The 18477-nt window shown below is 50.2% G+C and overlaps 1 protein-coding gene and 1 non-coding gene across 6 annotated transcripts in view; both read right to left on the bottom strand.

The window, feature by feature from the left end:
- The window catches only part of RAP1GAP2 (RAP1 GTPase activating protein 2), a 191363-nt gene that overhangs the window by 125124 nt on the left and 47762 nt on the right, over positions 1–18477 (bottom strand). The gene's annotated exons all lie outside the window — the stretch shown is intronic.
- Positions 11780–11882, bottom strand: LOC122207430. The gene has a single exon (XR_006196847.1). It is a non-coding gene; the product is annotated as a U6 spliceosomal RNA (small nuclear RNA).

The following is an 18477-nucleotide window of genomic DNA, read 5'->3' on the forward strand; positions in this document are numbered from 1 at the left end:
ACATTAATGTAGTTCAAAAGCCAAATGTATTAGAAGGTATACGGTGAGGGGCGCCTGGGTGGCTTGGTTGGTTAAGCATCAGATTCTTGATGTCAGCTCAGGCCATGATCTCACAGTTTGTGAGTTCAAGCCCCACCGTCAGGCTCCGCACTGATAGTGTGGAGCCTGTTTGGGATTCTGTGTGTGTGTGTGTGTGTGTGTGTGTGTGTGTGTGTGTCTGCCCCTCCCCTGCTCACTATCTCTCTCTCTCAAAATAAATAAACAAACAGTTAAAATGTTTATATATACATATATGTATATATATATATATATATATATATATATATATATACACACACATATATGTATATATATGGTGAAAGGCATTGTCTTATCCTTGTCCCCATGCAGCTCCCCAGCCACCTCATGGAATGGTTTCTACACATCCTTCTGCAGTTTCTTTATGCAAACATAAGCCAACACAAAGATGGAGTCCTATTTTCACCCTTTTTTATACAAAAAAAAAAAAAAACAGCATATATTGTACACTCCATCCTGCACCTTGCTTTTCTTTACTCAGAATATCTTGGGAGAACTTTACATTGGACCCTAGAAAGCTTCCCTATTCCTTTTTAAGTCACATGGCATTCCAGGGCATGAATCCAGGTGCCCAGTTCTCTACTGATAGGCATTTGCTTGTTTCCAGCATTTTGCTGTTTCAAACAATATTGCAGTGAATGACCTTGTACTATATCGTTCCACGCATGTGCAAATATAGATGCGGGATAAATTCTCTAAGGGGGTTCCCTGGGTCGAAGGGACTATACATATGCGTAATGGTGATGGGTGTGGCCAAACTGTACTGCTCATGGGATGCTATCAATTGATCTTTCGTTAAATGGGTATGTGAATGAGGGCCCACGTGCCCACTCAAAACACTGTGCTACCCCCCCCACCAGGGCTGGAACCAATGCCAAAGCAACTTTTGTCTATGGTTTCTGCCTGGCCCAAGTCACTTTTACCCCTTCATCTGATAATGAAACTCCCCACCTTTACTTTAGGGATCTGCTCCTCTCCCAATGGAAAGGACTCTTATGCTCACAATACCACACCAGCCACAGGGATGAGCCCTGACTCAGGCTGGGCCAAGCATAAATCCCCACCCAACCCCCATGTAGAGATTAATGCACAGATGGGCATGTGATCCAAACCAATTGGAACTCCTTGGGGTTTGTCTAAATGGAGCTGGTGGAAAGGAGATTTTTTTTCCCCTCTCTGGAGGAAAAAGCGTTAAAATGTTAAACCCACAGTGGTCTGTAACCATGGTTTCAACATCAGAGGTAGAGATGGCCCAAGAGAATGAAGCCAACACAAAAAGAGACACAGACACAAGAGACAGAGAGGAACAGAGATTGCTCAAGGTCCTGGATCCAGCTGTCCCTGAGGCCCAGCCCTTTCTACAAATGGGTTATGACAGCCAATACATCCCCCTATTTTGTTTGTTTAATTCAACCTGGGCTTCTGACATTTGCCCCCAAGAGTCCTAATACATTATATCTAAAGTATAATCCCTAGTTTGTTAGAATATATAGAAACAGATGTAGATGCAGATGTAAATACACTGTGTGGGAGGGTATGTGTTTAGAGGGAAAAAAGACCAGAAAAAAATATATTAAATGTTAATAGTGGTTATCTCTGCAATCCCCCATCTGGGATTGCAGATGATTTTTATTTTAGTCTTTGTACTTTTCTGTGTTTTCCAAATTTTCTGCAAGGAACATGGATTTTAAAAATATAATAAACATTTCTTTTAAAAAAAATCAGATTGGCAAGAAGCAGCCCAGAAAACGCTCAGAAGAAGGTTCTAAGCCTGTGTGATGGTCAGGAACAGCAGAGATGTCCACCCTGAAGCCTGCTCTCCATGGACAGCACCCCCTGGAATGGCTGCTGCCCAGCTCGCGTCTGGCTGGCAGTCACCGAAGGCATCCATGTTGTGGGCACCAAACCCAAGCCTTCTGTCGTGTGGCCACAGGCTCTGATCTGTGCCCAAAGGTAAGCTCAGAGTCAAGACTCTTCTCTCCACACTCCTACTGGAATCCATGCTGAGCCCCCAGAAGTCCCCACCCACCCACCAGTCCCCTTGGCCTCCAAGGAGAACCCCACAAGACACTGACAAATGCCTGTCCAGGAGTCCACAGCTACAGGAAAGGAAAATGCTGGGATAAAAAGAGAGCTCACACAAGGTGGCCCAGTCTCTCCAGAGCCTTCTCCCTGAGCTGACCTTCCCATCAACACATGACCATTGGAGGAGGGGGATGGGCTTGGACAAGAGAGAGGTCTTGCGGACCGTCAACTTCAGAACCTGTAGAGAAGGGTGGGCTGTGGCTTCCCCAAGGCACTCTGGCCCCAAATGTATTTCAGTGCTCATGGAGACAGGACTAGAGCTCCCCCAACCTGGTTACCCCATCTTCAACCAGGGAAACACTCTCTTTTATCTTTTTTTTACATATGAGGGTCTGAATAAGATGTTTGTTCTCTTACCCCTCTAGCCATTTTCAAGTGTGCAATCCAGAGGCTTTCAGTATTATGCAAGCATCACAGCTGTCCATTTCCAGAATCTTTTCCATCATCCCAAACAGAAATTCTGATCCACTGAACAATAACTCTTCCCCACCACCACCCCGAACCCTGTTAACTCTATTCTATTTTCTGGCTCTCTGCTTTTACCTATTCTCAGTACCTCACACAAGTGAGATCAAGCAAATTTCTGTCCTTCTGGCTTAGTGACTTAGCATAATGTGTTCAGGTTCATCCACGTTGTATCGGAATTCCATTCCATTTTGTGACTGAATAATATTTTGTATGGATATACCACATTTTGTTTATCTAGTCACCTGCTGAAGGACACCTGAGTTGCTTCCACTTTTGGCTGTTCTGAATAATGTTGCTATGAACATGGGTGTGCAGATATCCGTTTGAGTCCCTGCGTTCAGTTCTTTTGGGCATATGTACCTAGAAGTGGAATTGCTGAATAAGAGCTTTGCTTACACAAATAATTCCAGTTAAAGAACAAGTGAAAATCAGTCATTCATTAGAACTAGTCCCATTTCACAGGTAGGGAAACTGAGGGCCACTGTTTGAACACCATGTACATTCAGGATCACATATGGTGCTACTTTCCCTGGGTTTTTCTGTGGGGCTTCAGGCTGCCCCTCTGCCCTGCTGCAGTTACTTCCTTGCTGTCTAGGGGTCCCCACCTCTCATACCCCTGAGATCTCCGCCGGGCCTGAGCTTCCAGCAGGGAGATGGATCATACAGAGCTGCCCCACTCTCAGACAGGACCTTGTGACCAAGAGCATCAATGGCTAGATGGTCAGAGGAAGGAGCAATCTAAATGAAAGGAATCCAGACTTTCTGGGTGGAGAGGCAAATAAGCCCCACAGAGCACCAGCAAAAGAGGATGGGGAAGTATCACTGAACCCCAGAGTTGAGGGCCGACCCCAAGCAAGGTCTGACACAGTCACGCACTGGACTGCCCCAATGTCCGGGATAGACTCTGGGAAGGGGGTGCCCAAGGAATGTGCTTAGTAAGGCTGGGGGGTCCAATATGCTGCATCAGGGAAGAAGAGAGAACACCTCACCCAGCAGAGGCAGAAGGGGGCATCCCCGCATCTGGGAGAGTACCAGCCTCTGCAGCCACCAGCAAAGTAGACAAGATTGAACAGAGACCAACACCAACTAAACCACCGGGGCCAGGAGAGCAGACAGCTGCTGTTTTCTCCTGTCCAGCTTCCATTCCCTGGTCTACTGACAGCAACATACCAAATTTCCTTAGGTGACCCACCCTCCTATTTTCTCAGTCCAGGTGACTCCACCCCTAGAACCGGGGGGGGGGGCACCTAGACTTGGACCATCAGCATAGCTCATCCCTCTGGCCAAAGTTCAGAGGTGGGCACGTGACCCACCGTGTCCAGTATGAGTGGTCCCTGGGACTCCCTCGAAAATCATCAGAAAACAGACTTGCTCTTCCTGTTGGTTGGTATTGCTACACTGGCAGAATGTTAAGCCTGGAATAGCCATCATCTTTCTTTGTGGACAACCTGAGGATGCAGCCAACCCAAAAGAAAGCATAGCTTAGACATGGGGAGAGAGAACCAGTGTCCAGAATACTATTCTAGCCCTGGATCCGGCCGTACCTGAATCTGTCCCCCTTGAACCTTCCAATTACCCAAACCAATACATTTCTCTTTCCCTTTAAGTTCATTAGAATTGGGGTCTGTCACCTGCAACCAAAAGATTCCTGACTCATTTAGCTAAACTGCCAATCAAGAGTCATTTGGGAGGTACCACCTACCACTCCTCCAATATGAAGACCCTCTAGCCCCAAACCCCAATAAATAGCATTACAATAAAACAAAGGTTACAGAGCTCCATTTCAACTGTAATACTAATTATGTTTCTGAGCTAACTAGGGCACCAAACTGCCATGTGAGTTTGGGGGAGGCAGGGAACAGAGAAGCCTAACCTGCCCTTCACTCCTTGGCATTTAACACCAACAAAAATGGCCTGAGGTGACCCTGACAGCCTCATTTCCCACTACTGCCCAATGTGAAATCCACACCACAGTCCAACTGAGTTCTGAACGTGTCCGCCGCTCTCCTTACCTCCATTCCTTTGTGTACCCTGTCCCATTTAACTAGAATGTACTTCCCTACTCCATCTCTCCCTTCAGAAATTTTGTCCAGTCTCCCTGGCCCACCTCAAACGCCACCAACTCCATGAAGCCTTCCTTGGGGTGGTCCCTCCTTCTTTTGACCTCCAGGATGGAGGTCACCATCTCCTCCAGCACCCACCATCTTCTGTATGGGGTTCACATTACATGTCCGGTCTCTACTTGGAGCACAGGCAGCTTAAGGCAAGGACAGTATCTTATTCTCCTCCAGGATCCTGTTGTCCCATGCCTGGCACACACCTGGCCTTCCACAAACATTGATGGAAGTGACTTGAAACAGCACAAATGAATGCTTGGAACACAATCCATTTATAATCAGGACTGCTGCCTGTGTTTGTGTACTCATGGAGGAGAAAGACAGGGTGAATGCTGCAGAGGTGGGGGAGGTGGGGGCATTTTCCAGAAAAGGGGAAGGAAGGTCAGAGGAACTGCAATGTGGAAGCCAGGTGTCCCTGCTCCCATCACTTCCACCACGGGCTGTGTCCTGCCTCTCCACGGCCATGCCCTTGAGGGACCTTCTCAGCTATCAGTAACTGGCCTTTGTTGATGTCACACTCAAAAGCTCTTCCTGGCACCTTTGAAGATCTAGTTTTCAGACAGCCTGTTTTGGTTACCTCTTGATTTACACACTGTTTCTGTTTCCGTCTTTGCATCTCAAGATTAAATCCTATTAAAATAAATGTTCTATTAAAATACAGATGGAACAGGTAACCCGGGCTCCAGCCCAGACCTTCCCGTTCTCATAGAGAAGCAGAAATCTCTGTTCTAATTAGTGAGGACAGCAGCCAGGAGCCCTTTCAGCTTACGTGAAGGCTGGTAAATCAGTTCCCCCCTTCTAGGCTCCACTGCCCCCTCCCTTGCCCCAGCTCAGGCCCAGTATTCAAAAGGCGCCCAGCTGCCCAAGAGACCAATCCAGTCTCTTCCTTAAAAACTAATGAGAATGTGTGAAGGTGCTACAGTTCTTAATGTTTTGAAGCATCTTCATACACCTGGATTGCATTTCGTGTACCTGAGCGCATCACCGTCCACTTCATACACCGCGAAAGTCAAGGGCGGAGGGGTCAGGTAACTCAGCCACGGTCACCGTGAAACTGGTGACAGGAGAAGAGGCATAGAATTTGGCATCAGGCAGTTCTGGACTGGAATCCCAGCTCTGCTGTACAAGCTGAGTGACACTGGAAATGTCACCCCTTTGGAACCTCAGCTTTCTTCTCTATGAAAAATGGAGATGATGATAGGAAGTGTGTTGCAGAGAATGAAATGCGACAAGTGGGCCCACAGTGCCAGCCTAGTGCCATGCCCAGAGTAGCAGCAACATGAGCTCCCAGTCCAGTCCCTTCTCTTAGGATTCCTGAGTTTTTATACTGTAATACATAGCCTCCCATAATTGCTGTCATTTTATTTGGGGGTAATTAGGGAGGGAAAGGTGGGGAGGAACATCTAAAGACAATGAACAGTGGCCTTTCTGCAGCCCATCTCCTGCAGGGACCCTCATTTCCAATCACACTGGACCTGCCCAAAACCAAAGGAAGCCCAAAGGGCATGCAGGGCTGGGACGTGGCCCCCAGCCGCCCCCCACCCCTGAGCCTCCTGCCTCCCCCACTCTACATCCAATCCCTCAGCTGTGGAGGAGGTAGCACAGGTGTGGCCAGGGATGGGTACAAAGGTGAGCAGAAAGGGACCAGCCCTATACTGAGCAGGCTGCTGCCAGTTTAGCTGTGATGCAGGAAGGCAGGCCCACCAATGTTGCCAAAGCTTCTGATTTCTCCAGAGAAGACTGAAAAAAAAAAAAAAAAAAAAAAAAAAACGTGCAACATGGAACCTTCCAATTTTAAAATATCAGCTTCAAAGGGAAAAACACATGTGGGCCTAACAAAGCCCCTGGAGAATGGGCGAGGCTTTGCACCTTCGCTGTGCCCTGCTGTATCCCCAGCATCGAGAACAGTGTCTGGCACACAGTAGAGGCTTCATGAGGATTCAAGGAATCTGCAGGGGCCATTTCCAACCTCTACCTCAGGCACCTGGCAAACTTCCAGGCGTCAGGGTGGAGTCCCTGACGGGTGCAGTCCCGCTATCTGTAGACAAGACAGTGTGGTTTTAGAGCACGTGACGGTGAGAAATGAGGGGAGGTCCTGACTCCACCCCTCGGAGGGATCTGTCCTGTAAACCAGGTGAGAGTCGTACCTTGTGTGGGGGCCGTTTCAAGTCGTCTCATACCCTGAGAGTAAACACTTACGACAACAGCCAGCCCCCCGACTCCACCACACTCATCCAGTGTGGCTGGTCAAGATCCTCACAGTAAAGAAAGAGAAAAGCAGGGGAGGGGGGCTCTAATCAACAGAGGGGCTCCCTTCTGCCTTTGGAGAAGTGGACTAACCCTGAGGCCTGGCAGGGTCAGCACCGCCCCCACCCCCCCACCGGAGGGCTCCGGGAAGGACTTGGCTAGAGTTCCAGCCTTCATGAAACAGTGTGTTCATAACTGATAAGCTTAAAAGCAAGTGACAATTTTTCAACCCACCCTTGCTCCAAGGGCAGTGAATAAACACAGCATCGGCTCCAGGTTCCCACTGAGTGTGTCTAGAAGGGGAGGAGAAGGTGAAACCAAGCTTACTCATCCCTAGAAATCAGAGTGGATTCTCTGACACCTTCTTCTTCGGGGCTGAACTAGGACGCCCCACTTAGAAATCCCAACTCAGGAAATCCTACATATGCTCTTCCCTTTATTCTGGGTGTCCAGGCTACCCAGGTACCCCACATACAAGGCAATGGACCTGACTCCACATTAATTACAAGTGGACTGTCGGGACGCGAGAAGGAGCCTGCTGGGGTGCAGGAAAGTTCGGCGGCTTCACGTGGGTGGTATCTCTACAGGTGAATACATATGTGGAAATTAACTGAGCCGTGCCCTGAGATCTGTACACTCACTGTATGTATGTTACACTTGCATGCATTCACAGTAACAGCCGTGGCCGTGCGTATTAGGCACCTCTCAGAAGCCAGGCACTGCGGTAGTGCTCATCCCGGGTTCCAAATAACACAGCAGTGAAGACCACCGCCTCTGGACCTCAACAGACCAGGGTTAAAATCCCTGTTCCTCCACCTCTGATTCTGGCCCCAGCATGCTCCTCAAACTCTGAGCCTCTGTCCCTCTACCGGAAAATAAAGAGAATAGCTCGTAGAATTAAGACAGGTATGTAAGCCTAGCCCACAGCAAGCCTCAAAAGATGTTGGCTCGCTACAACCATCCAACCTTCAACCACCCCAGGACCCTGGTGTTTTGGGCCCACTTGAACACTTGAGAAATGTGCCCGCTTCCTTCCAACGGCGCTCCCCAAACGGCAGGCATTTCCACAGCATCTTCTCAATTTTCTCCCAGATCCATGTACCACCTGACTGTTACTTTTCTTAACACTTTTCTTCAAATTGATCGCAATTTTCTACTTAAACAAATTTACTTTTTAAAAATGTTATGTAACCATCATACATGGAAAACCAGTATCACTTGCCAGAACTCACTTTTTTTAAAAATAGCAACTAAAATAAAAAGCATTTGTCCACCTGAGATCATCTTGCCTACCTCATTTACTTTTTATGGATTCAAGAGGGAAGGAAACTCAGTTTGTGGGGCGGACGTGGGGTAGGGAGGGCAAGAGGGCCTCATCTGCTTAAAATGACTGAGACATTTCCTGAGCCCTTCAGCAGCCCCCGTCTGCACAGAAGTGATTTTCGTTGGTGTAACCAAACGGGCTTGGCAGGCCCTGTATTTGGCAACATCCTGGTAACCAGCCATCTGTGTACCACACGGGCTCCAAAGAGATAAAGCTGCATTTAGAAAAAATATATATTCACTAATGGCGGGTGTTCACTAATTCAGACACCCACTGGCCCCTCTCTGGCATGAATGAAGGGAGCCCTCCTCTGCCTACCAGACAGCAGCTCCAGCACCCGAGATCTAGGAACTCAGTGTCAGGACAGGCCCGGGGCCCGGCCCCAGCTTCAGGACTGAGCCTGGACCCTCGCATCTGTGGGTCCCCAAACCACGCAGGGGCAGGAAACGAGTCAGAAGAGTAATAACAACACTCCTCCTGTGCACATAATCTGTTACATTTATGTTCAAACGCTCTTCCCAAGGGAAATGAAGGAGAGGGAAGAGGACATTCCCCAATCTCAGCCAAGAGAAGGCATCTTGAAATCTGTGTCAGAGGGCACACTGCAGTCCTACGAGGACCCCGGGGAATAGGCAATGGGCATATTTCTTCTGGGGAGTCAGTGAATCTCGTAAGCACCCATTCATTCATTCAGCAAATACTTACTAAGCACCTCCTATTGGGGCAATGGGGGCCCCGGGGTGAAAAAGGCAAAGTCCCTGCTGTTAGAGAGCTCATATTCTAGGAGTGGGAATAGTCAATAAATTGTTTATTACATAATATCAGTTAATGATAAGTGCCATGGAGGAAATAAATCAGGGCAAAGCAATAATGGCTGGAGTAAGCTGCTTAGATCAGATGGTCAGGGGAGTCCTTTTAGAAGAGATGACATTTGGGGCACCTTGGGTGGCTCAGTCAGTTGAGCATCCAACTTTGGCTCAGATCATGATCTCACGGTTCATGAGTTCAAGCCCCACATTGGGCTCGCTGCTGACAGCACAGAGCCCACTTTGGATCCTCTGTCCCCCTCTTTCTGCCCCTCCCCCACTTGTACTCTCCCAAAAATAAATATAAAAAAAGAGAGAGGACATTTGAGCTGACACCCAACAATGAGGAAGCACCACTCAATTAAGTCACCATAAACAGCATGTGTAAAGGGCCTGGGGTAGGAACAAGCATGGCATGTTCCAGAAACAGAAAGGCCTTTGCAGCAGAAATACAGTGACCGCCGTGAGTGAGAGGGAAACTGGTAGTGAGATCAGAGAACCAGGCAGGGGATGCAGGCCCAGCTTCAAAGTTTGGACTTCATTTAAATTACAATGAGAAGCCTATGGAGAGATTTCTACCTTGGAGAGACTTGATTTTACTTGAAGTTTTAAAACTCCACTCTGGCCACCATAAGAATGGATAAGGAGGACAAGAAGCAGGGACACCAAATGGGAGATTAAAACAGTGGCTCCAAAGGAATTAAAAACCTTGGGACGTCTGGATGGCTCAAACAGTTGAGCATCCAAATTCGACTCAGGTCATGATCTCACCGTTCCTGAGTTTGAGCCCCATGTTGGGCTTTGCACTGACAGCCTGTTTCAGATTCTCTGTCTCCCTCTCTCTGCCCCTCCCGTGCTTGCTCTCTCTCTCAAAATTAAACATTAAAAAAAAAAAAAACACCTCATTTCTGCCTCAAATTCTCTCCCTTAACTCTACGAGTCTAACTTCTCACACACTCAGTGAGTCTTAAAATGTGAAGCTGGTAAAGGGAGATGTTTGTTCTTTAAAGCAATAACAGCCAACCAAGTGGCATTCAAACATCAGACAAGAGAGGGCAAGTAACAGGCCCTTCCACAAAGGGCAGGACCCAGCCACCTCCTGAGAAGAGAACAAGCAGCCATCTGTTCTGGGGCCAGGGAGCAGATCGGCTCCCGCCTGTGCCCCTTCCAGCCCTGGGACTTCGGGACTCCAAGGCCAGGACTCCTGCACACTCCACAGGCTCAGACCCCAAATCCAGCCAGCTCGCGGGTCTGTCACACGCTCTCCCATGGCAGACACAGTATCCTCCACACCAGCCTTCAAACTCTAAGGACAAAATCAATTAACAGCTGCCAACGTCACTAAAACAGACAATTAGACAAACTCCAAAGCGCGGTCTTGCCCAAAAAACAAACAAACAAATGTGATAGAACCTCTAAAACTCAATATCGACTTACAGTGTCATAGGGAACAGCAGAACATGTTAAATGACACCAGGAGATACCATCCACAAAATCCTGGCTCCCCAAAATAATTAAGTTTCTCGAATAAAGAAATTATAAAGATGTGGTGCCTGGGTGGCTCAGTTGGTTAAGCGTCCAACTTCAGCTCAGGTCATGATCTCATCGTTCAAGAGTTAGAGCCCCGCATCAGGCTCTGCACTGACCACTTGGAGCCCACTTCGGATCTTCTGTCTCCCTCTCTCTCTGCTTTCTCTTTCTCTCTCTCTCTCTCTCTCTCTCTCTCAAAAATAAAAATATATTTTTAAAAAAACCCAAAAAAAGAAATTATAAAGAAAAAAAAGTTGGAAGAGAAAACTTATAAAGTGATATATCACCAATTACACTGGATTTTTTCAATCCTGACTCAAAAAAATTTTGAAAAACTTTTATGAGACAAATAGGGGAATCTGAGCACTAATTCAATATGATACTAAGGAATCACTGTTGGATGCGGCATCTGGGTGGCTCAGTTGGTTAAGCATCCGACTTCAGCTCAGGTCATGATCTGGCCAGTGCATGGGTTCAAGCCCCACATAGGGCTCCATGCTGACAGCTCAGAGCCTGGAGCCTGCTTCGGATTCTGTGTCTCCCTCTCTCTCTGCCCCTCCCCACTTGCATGCACGCCCTCTCTCTCTCAAAAATAAACATTAAAAAAAATTTGTTTAAGAAATTACTGTTAACTTAGGGAATACAATAATAGTAGTGTTTGTTTTCTTGCAAGAATTTTTAATTTTTTTAATGTTTATTTATTTTTGAGAGAGAGAGAGAGCATGAGCAGGGGAGAGGCAGAGAGAGAGAGAGAGGGAGACAAAGAATCTGAAGCAGGCTCCAGGCTCCTAGCTGTCAGCACAGAGACCAACACGGGGCTTGAACTCACAGACCACGAGATCATGACCTGAGCCAAAGTCAGACGCTCAACCGACTGAGCCACCCAGGCACCCCTATTTCCTTACAAGATTTCTTATCTTTAAGATGTATACTGAAATAATTAAGAATGAAATGATACCATGATGGGATTTATTTCAAAATAATCTTGTGGGGAATTGGGGGGGAGGGGGGGCAAATAAATGAAACAAGATTGGCCATGAGTTCATGATGGCTCAAAATGGGTATCATATTACTTTTCTCTCTACTTTTGTGCATGCATGAAAATTCCCACAATAAAAAGTTAAAAAAAAAACAAAAACAAAAAAGCTAGGGATGAACTTCTTGTGCGGAGGCCATGCTAATCTTCTCTGTATCGGTCCAGTTTTAGCATATGTGGTACCAAAGCAAGCTCGGGAAGAACTTTTTCTCTAATAACCTAAGCAGGAATAACCCACTAGACATTACACCCCACAACAGAGGGATCAAATTCATTAGATTCCCTGTTATGCCTCCCAGAGCCTGCCATGAGTGGTTTGCTGAATAATGAGGGAATTCCTGTTTTCCTCCTCACAAACCCCATGGTGGGAGTTGTCTCAAAATAACTACCCCCCCCCATCAGAAGTAGATGCCTTTTCATTTATGCTAACTGACCGCTCTCCAGTTCAGAATATCACTCCCGAGTCCACACAACTTTATCCATGCCATTTGGAACATATATATTTTGATTCTATTTTTCTACCTTAATCCTTCCCATCAGAGATACCTGTTTTCCCCCTCAGAGGAAAGCACTCTCCCCGCCCATCCACTTCTATGACCAAGGCAGTGCTCTGGACCTTACCCTGATCTGCCACAACCACAAGAAAGCAGGATCTGAAAATCAAAGCACTTTAAAGGTGCTCTCCACTACAGTGATCTCCAAAAATGCCATCTGCAAGAAAGGCTTCATTCAGGTGCCTCGTTGGAACCATGCTCAAATCAGTCCCCCTCGAAAACACACCATTGCCTTTGCAGGATCCCAGGGGATGGAGTCCCTGGAAGATGGTCAGAAAGGCAGAACCTCCAGGTTATCCCACATAGAGAGTTGTCAAGTCAAGGTTGATGAGCACCACAGCCACTTCTCCAGGAGGCAAACTGAGGCTGGGCTTTCAACATAGTTCTCAGGACCTACCAAGAGTAACCTGGAGTCTCCTGGTTCTGGGCCCATTTGGGATACCTGTATCATTACCATCTTCCCTGGTGCACCTGCTGCCCCCAAAATGCAATACATTTCCAGGTAGCCTGCAGAGGGCAGGAAGATGACAAGGACGATGGGGCCATCACTGCAAGGCCACACAGGACCACTCTACCCCTTAAGGCCAACAGCCAGGAGTGTTATCTGCATGAGTCTGTCAATTAAAGGTGCTAGGAAGATTGATGGATGGATGGATCAAGCCTTCTGGGAAGGATGAAGAAGGGGTCTTAGATGAGAGCAGAGAGGAATCAGGGACTCAGCAATTAAACACCCAGCCTGGAGTCTGGGGAGCACATAAGAGGTTGGCAGCTGCAGCCTGTTCCAGCGCACCCCCTATCCACCCCACCCCCACCCCCACCCCCATGGCTGGTGCCCACAGAGGAAGGTTCAATAGCGAGCACTGCACTGATTTCAGATGCTTAAAGACAAAGAAACTCCAGATTACAGCAAGGGAAACAAAGGTCATTTAGCACCAACACAAAATCAATCCCTCTCTCTCCTTGGGTAAGTTAAGTCTGTGGCCAAAGCAATCAGGATGACAGAAGCAACAGCAGAATAGGACGAAGGCGAGGGCTGGGAGGGCCTCAACGTCTGCTGCATTGCAGGGAAGGGCACAGTGCATCCAAGAGGAAGGACAAGATACCATGAGCCTAAGGCATCCTCACCCCTGGCCAGTCCTTCCCTGTGCCTCACTGCACCTGGCTGCCCCCCCGCCCCGGGCCCATGCATGGCTGGCCTTGACTACTGGTGGGGCTGTCACCAGTAGACATCTTACCTTGGTTTCCAGGAGCACAAGCCCAGAGAGAAGCGAATGGGAACGGTTCCACTCAAACCCCTTCATCCTCATGGAGCACTTCATACCTTTGAGATGCACCTTCACCCACATTATCTCACTTAAGCCTTTTGCATAGACACAGAAACAGGCTCAGGGAGATTACATCTATACTATCACGTCACAGTCAGTGGATAAGTGGGGACCGTACAGTCACTTTTCCACCCTACCACATGCTCTATACTCAGAAATAGGAACTGGCCTGATGGTCTGATGCAGCTGCCTGTCTATCAAGCACATCATCCTTCTCATTCCTCCAAACAGACTCCCTTGTCTCAGAACAGCCATCCCGCATCCCTCTGACTTTAGAAGGCTGGCTTATTCATCCCCCCATTACATATAAAATGCTGAAAGACAGGGAATGGAAGAGAACCAAAGTAGGGGGAAATGGGGCCCAGACCTAGAGCACTGGGCTCCAGAGTCCCACTGATAGCTTTTTCTGCTAGCCAGGTTTATCCCAGACACCAGCCATTCCCTACATCGCCTGCAGGATTTCTGCCACATTCTATACCCTTTGTACTATAGCTGTTTCTATTAAACGGACTCGTTCTTGTGACTTAATACATTTAAAGTAATGCCTTATATCACCACCACAAAGAAGAAAATCAGTACCACTGACCATAACTGGGAGCGAAGCCTAAAAATAAATAGCACAGAAACAACCTAAATTGTAGGCAGGCACTGTTCCCCACTTAGAGGCCCAGAGCCAGAGGTCTGCTTTCCCTTTGTTATGAAACAGAGATTAGCAAGTGTTAAAAAGGTGTTAAAGCCAGACTAGCACCAACCTGAAAGTTTCCCCTTAAAGAAATCACACGGATTAGTAGAGAACTGAAAAGGGAAGATCCTTCTCACTAGGTGACTCAATGTTATCTCATGCCTGCCCACCTAAAGTCATCTCACTGGAGAGTTACCTTATCCTGTGGGAAACATCCAATTAGACTGAATCGTAGGAAGGGGGGCAAGAGGGACAGGAGTCAACCACATCACAGGGGCAACCAATGCTAGCTCCTGGGAGTGCTCCAATCCATTGCCCCCCACCACCACCACCCCAAGGCACACCCGGCTTCTGGGCAAGCCCAAGGGTCACCTGTCACCACCCAGGTGTCTCTGGCTCCACTGCCCTTGTCTCACCCCTTGGCTAATGGCAGAGCACAGCACTAACCCCTCCAAACTCCTCTGCAAATCCAGATCCAGCAGAGCCACTGGAGCCACCCCAAATTCTCACAACACTTCTATGGACAGTCAGTTCTGACGACCCCCAGTTGCTGGGAAGCTTTGGACAGTGGAGGGAGTCTGTGCCAGACTGTGTAAGCACCTCCCTGAGGTCTTGCGGGCATCAAGCCTGCAGCAAGGGACTGGAGCCCAGGAAGCTGCCCCAGAAGCTCCTTTGCCCCAAACGCCACCTCTTAACCCATAGGTCATCCAGAGTATCTCTGAAATAGCTCGAGAGAACTATTTTCAACATCCAGGAGCAAACAATTAGTAAACTCAAGAAAGGTGAAGAGTCAAAGAGAAAAATCCAAAGGGGGGAGGAGGCTGTCAAGCAACCTCCAAACTTGCTCCTGGCCTGCCGGCACTGTGCGCAAAAGGCAAGCAGATCCTGGCCTGGCGGGCACCTCGCGGGCTCAGCCAAGTTGCAAGAGAACCAAATGGCGCGGTGAGATACTTGGGCTCAGCCAGGGACTGTCACCCGGGTCGGATCAATGCTGCTCACTGCAGGCTTCCGAAAGGGCGCCCAATGCCGGGAATGGGGACGAAACACTGGGTGCCCCTCTGTGGATGATGGAGCCCGAAGGGCCCTCCCAGCTGCCCTCCGACCCAGCCAATGTCCTGCTTGGGCTTTCCCCCAACAGCCAGTGTCCAGGGCGACGCTCCTGAGTCGCTCCCCCGACGGCGCACGGAGCAGAGGTTTTTCCCAACCAACTCAGGGCCAAAGGCCCTTTTGTAAAAGTCCACCCCAAAGAAAACGGGGATTTAGCATGAGAGTGGAGGAAAGGGGAGGCGGCACTGCCAGGCTTTACCTTTTCTCTTTATTCTGTTTTCTGGATTTGTGCAGGAGTCCGATGAGCACCACGGCGGCGCGGATCCCTGCCTTTCGGCAATGCATCCTCCCCGCAGGCTGGGACATGGCGAGGCCGCCGGCGGTGCCCGGCCGCGCCCTCGCCCGCCCGCCGCGCGCCCCCGTCGGCCCGGCTCCGCGCGCTCCGCGCCGCCCGCTCCCAGCCCCTGCGCCCGCGCCCCGGCCCCCGGCCGCCCGCCTCTCATGGGCCCCGCCCCGCCTAGGTGCGCCCCGGGGGTCAGGTGACCGGGCGCTCACTTCCCGGCGACCTTCAGCGTCTCCTCGGAGCCCGCCGGGCAGCCGGCACCCGCTCCCCCAGCGCAGGCATTTCCAAGGCTCGCTCCGGGCGCGGCCCGGACGGGCGGCTCCGGGGCTCCGGCTCCGGCTCCGACGCGCCGCCCGCGCCGGGACCCCGCCCCGGTCCCGCCTCCCGTGCCCCGGCCCGGGCGCCCGGGCTGCGGGTGGTTCAGGCGGCCCGCTCGCGCTCAGCGCCCCCGGGGGCTCGGCGCCGCGATCGCCCTCCGCTCCGCGCTCCGGCTCCCTCCCCTCCCCTCCGGGCGGGCAGCCGGGCCCCCCGCCCTTCTCTCGCCGCTCCCTCTCCGTCCCCTCCTCTGCGCTCCCCCGTCCCCGCCCCCGCTGGCGGGGCCCCGGGCTCCCTCCCCAGGCAAAGGCGGCTGACGCGCTCTCCCAGCCCGGCCCGCCGGGATACTTCTCCAATGCTGTCACTGTCTTTAAAACACAGGGAGAAAAAACATGCACCGAGACCAAACGCGCGTCCTCAGTCCGTTCGAAACCGCCTCCGTACGCGGGGACCGCCGCGGACCTCCCCCGGCCCAGGACCGGTTAGAAAGGGCATCCGGCACCCCGTGCCCGCCCTCCCGGCCTGAGAGAGGCCCCCGGGCGGTTTGACCCAGCGGGATGCTACCTCCTGCCTTTCCCCAAGTCCGGGAAAGGACTGTCGCGGGAAGCTGGAGGGGGCTATCCAGCATCGGCGCCTACCTGGGCTGGGGTCTGTCCCTCGGTTAACCTTTGTTTCCCCGGCCCTGGAAGTTTGACACAAAACGGGGTCAATGATCAATGTCAAAGCCGCTACACTCTGCCTCGCATCCCAGGTTGCCAGGGGCGCCCACACCCCACCAGCACCTGGCCCCCCCGCACACCCGGCGACAGTTCTTCCCTTTCTCCTGCATACCCCATGCAAGCTTCATCTTCGCTTCCGAACCGAAAGACAGAAGGTCACTGACCAGCCGCAGGGAAAGGGCCGTGGCCGAGTCCCTTATATGGGCAGGCCGGAGCGGCTCCAAAGCCCCACTCACTCACTTCCAAGCACTGCCTGGAAGCCTAGCCCCTTCGCACTTCGGGCAGAGGGCTGGAGGGAATTAAAATAAGCCATTAGTCCTTCTTTGGACACAGCCCTGTTGGGGCCAGAAAGGTCCCTGAGGCAAGTTGCCTTGTTGCGGGTTTTGTTGTTTTGTTTTTATTTTTAATATAGTCTGGTGTTCACGCAAGCAGAGAATCAGGCAGGGAAGGGGACTTGGCTGGAGAGAGACAGGGCTACAAATGAATTCCTGGGCCTGAGGCCTCAACCCTGCCTCTCCAGTGGGCACAGTATCTTGCTGGCATTGGAGTTGGAGTGGACAGGAAGAAGCACCAGGGTGGTGCCAAAATGTGCCTGTTTTATTTATGAAGCATCCATTAGCGATGGCCTCGGCCCTCCTGGGCCTGCCTGGCTGGTGGGGCATCACAGAGATAGCCCTGGACATCTATTTATAGCCAGAGAGTGAGTGACCCAGGCCCCACCCCTGGGACCGAAGCTAGGCCTGCTGCTAGGAGAACACCAGTGGGGACCTGAGAATCAGTCTGGAAGAATGGGGAAATGAGTGTCCTCAGTGGGGAAGAGGGCAGAGCACAAGCACACACAGCTCAGGGCTTCGGCTCTGGCAGAACACCAAGCTGACACGTTAGCTGATGGACTATTTCAGCTAGAGGGCACTGCGGGCACTGGGGGCACCAGCCACAGGTCCAGCCCAGCATGGGGTGTGTGCTCTATCCACCCACACACAGAAGAAAGCTGCATCTCAGTGCAAGGCCTGACCCCTTCCCAGGCAGGTGAGTATGGGTGGCTCCAGCCCATCCGCCACTGCCTGGGAGCTATTTCAGGTCAAGTGCATCAGTGGGCAACAGGGCCACTGGGATGCGATGAAGGCAAAAAATCTTTGCACCAAGTTGTCCCTCTTGTTCTAGGGTTCCAGGCATTCTCAGGTCCTCTGCAACCACAATGTTTCCAGCCCCGATGTGGCTGAAAACGCAAGGTTGTCCCTAACAGACCAAACCTTGATCTGATTTCTGAGGCCCTAGAGGCAGAAGTTCCCCAAGGGTGAGGGAGCCCTTCCTTCGGCCCATACCCCACACCAAAACAGCAAAACATAAGGAAACCCATCCATGGCAGACAATGCAGTGGCCATTTATGCTAGACTTCCCCATTCCACCAACATTCATTAAATACTTTGTGCAGAGAGACTAGGGTAAGTGAGAAATAGAAGACCATCCTTGCCCAAAACAAACAGGGCTAACACACATGAAACCACAGATTAGGCCATTCACATACCACCTTCACAATTTTTTTGACTCAATTTCATACATATACCCTGTTATTTAGTTATTATTTTGCTTTAATTAGATCAACTCGCTTTTTTACCTGATTAATTTTAAAAGAAAACATTACCACCCTAAATGAAAATCTATTATCACTTGTCATTCATGCCATGAAAATAAATACAAACTTATTAAATTCTAGCTCAATACCATTGCCTGACAAAGGCTCTGAGCTTGAAGCACCTTCGTTAAAAGAGAAAAATAGGCAAGTGTCCGGTGTTGGCCA

Source organism: Panthera leo, chromosome E1 (assembly GCF_018350215.1).
Source record: "Panthera leo isolate Ple1 chromosome E1, P.leo_Ple1_pat1.1, whole genome shotgun sequence".
Lineage (NCBI taxonomy): Eukaryota > Metazoa > Chordata > Mammalia > Carnivora > Felidae > Panthera > Panthera leo.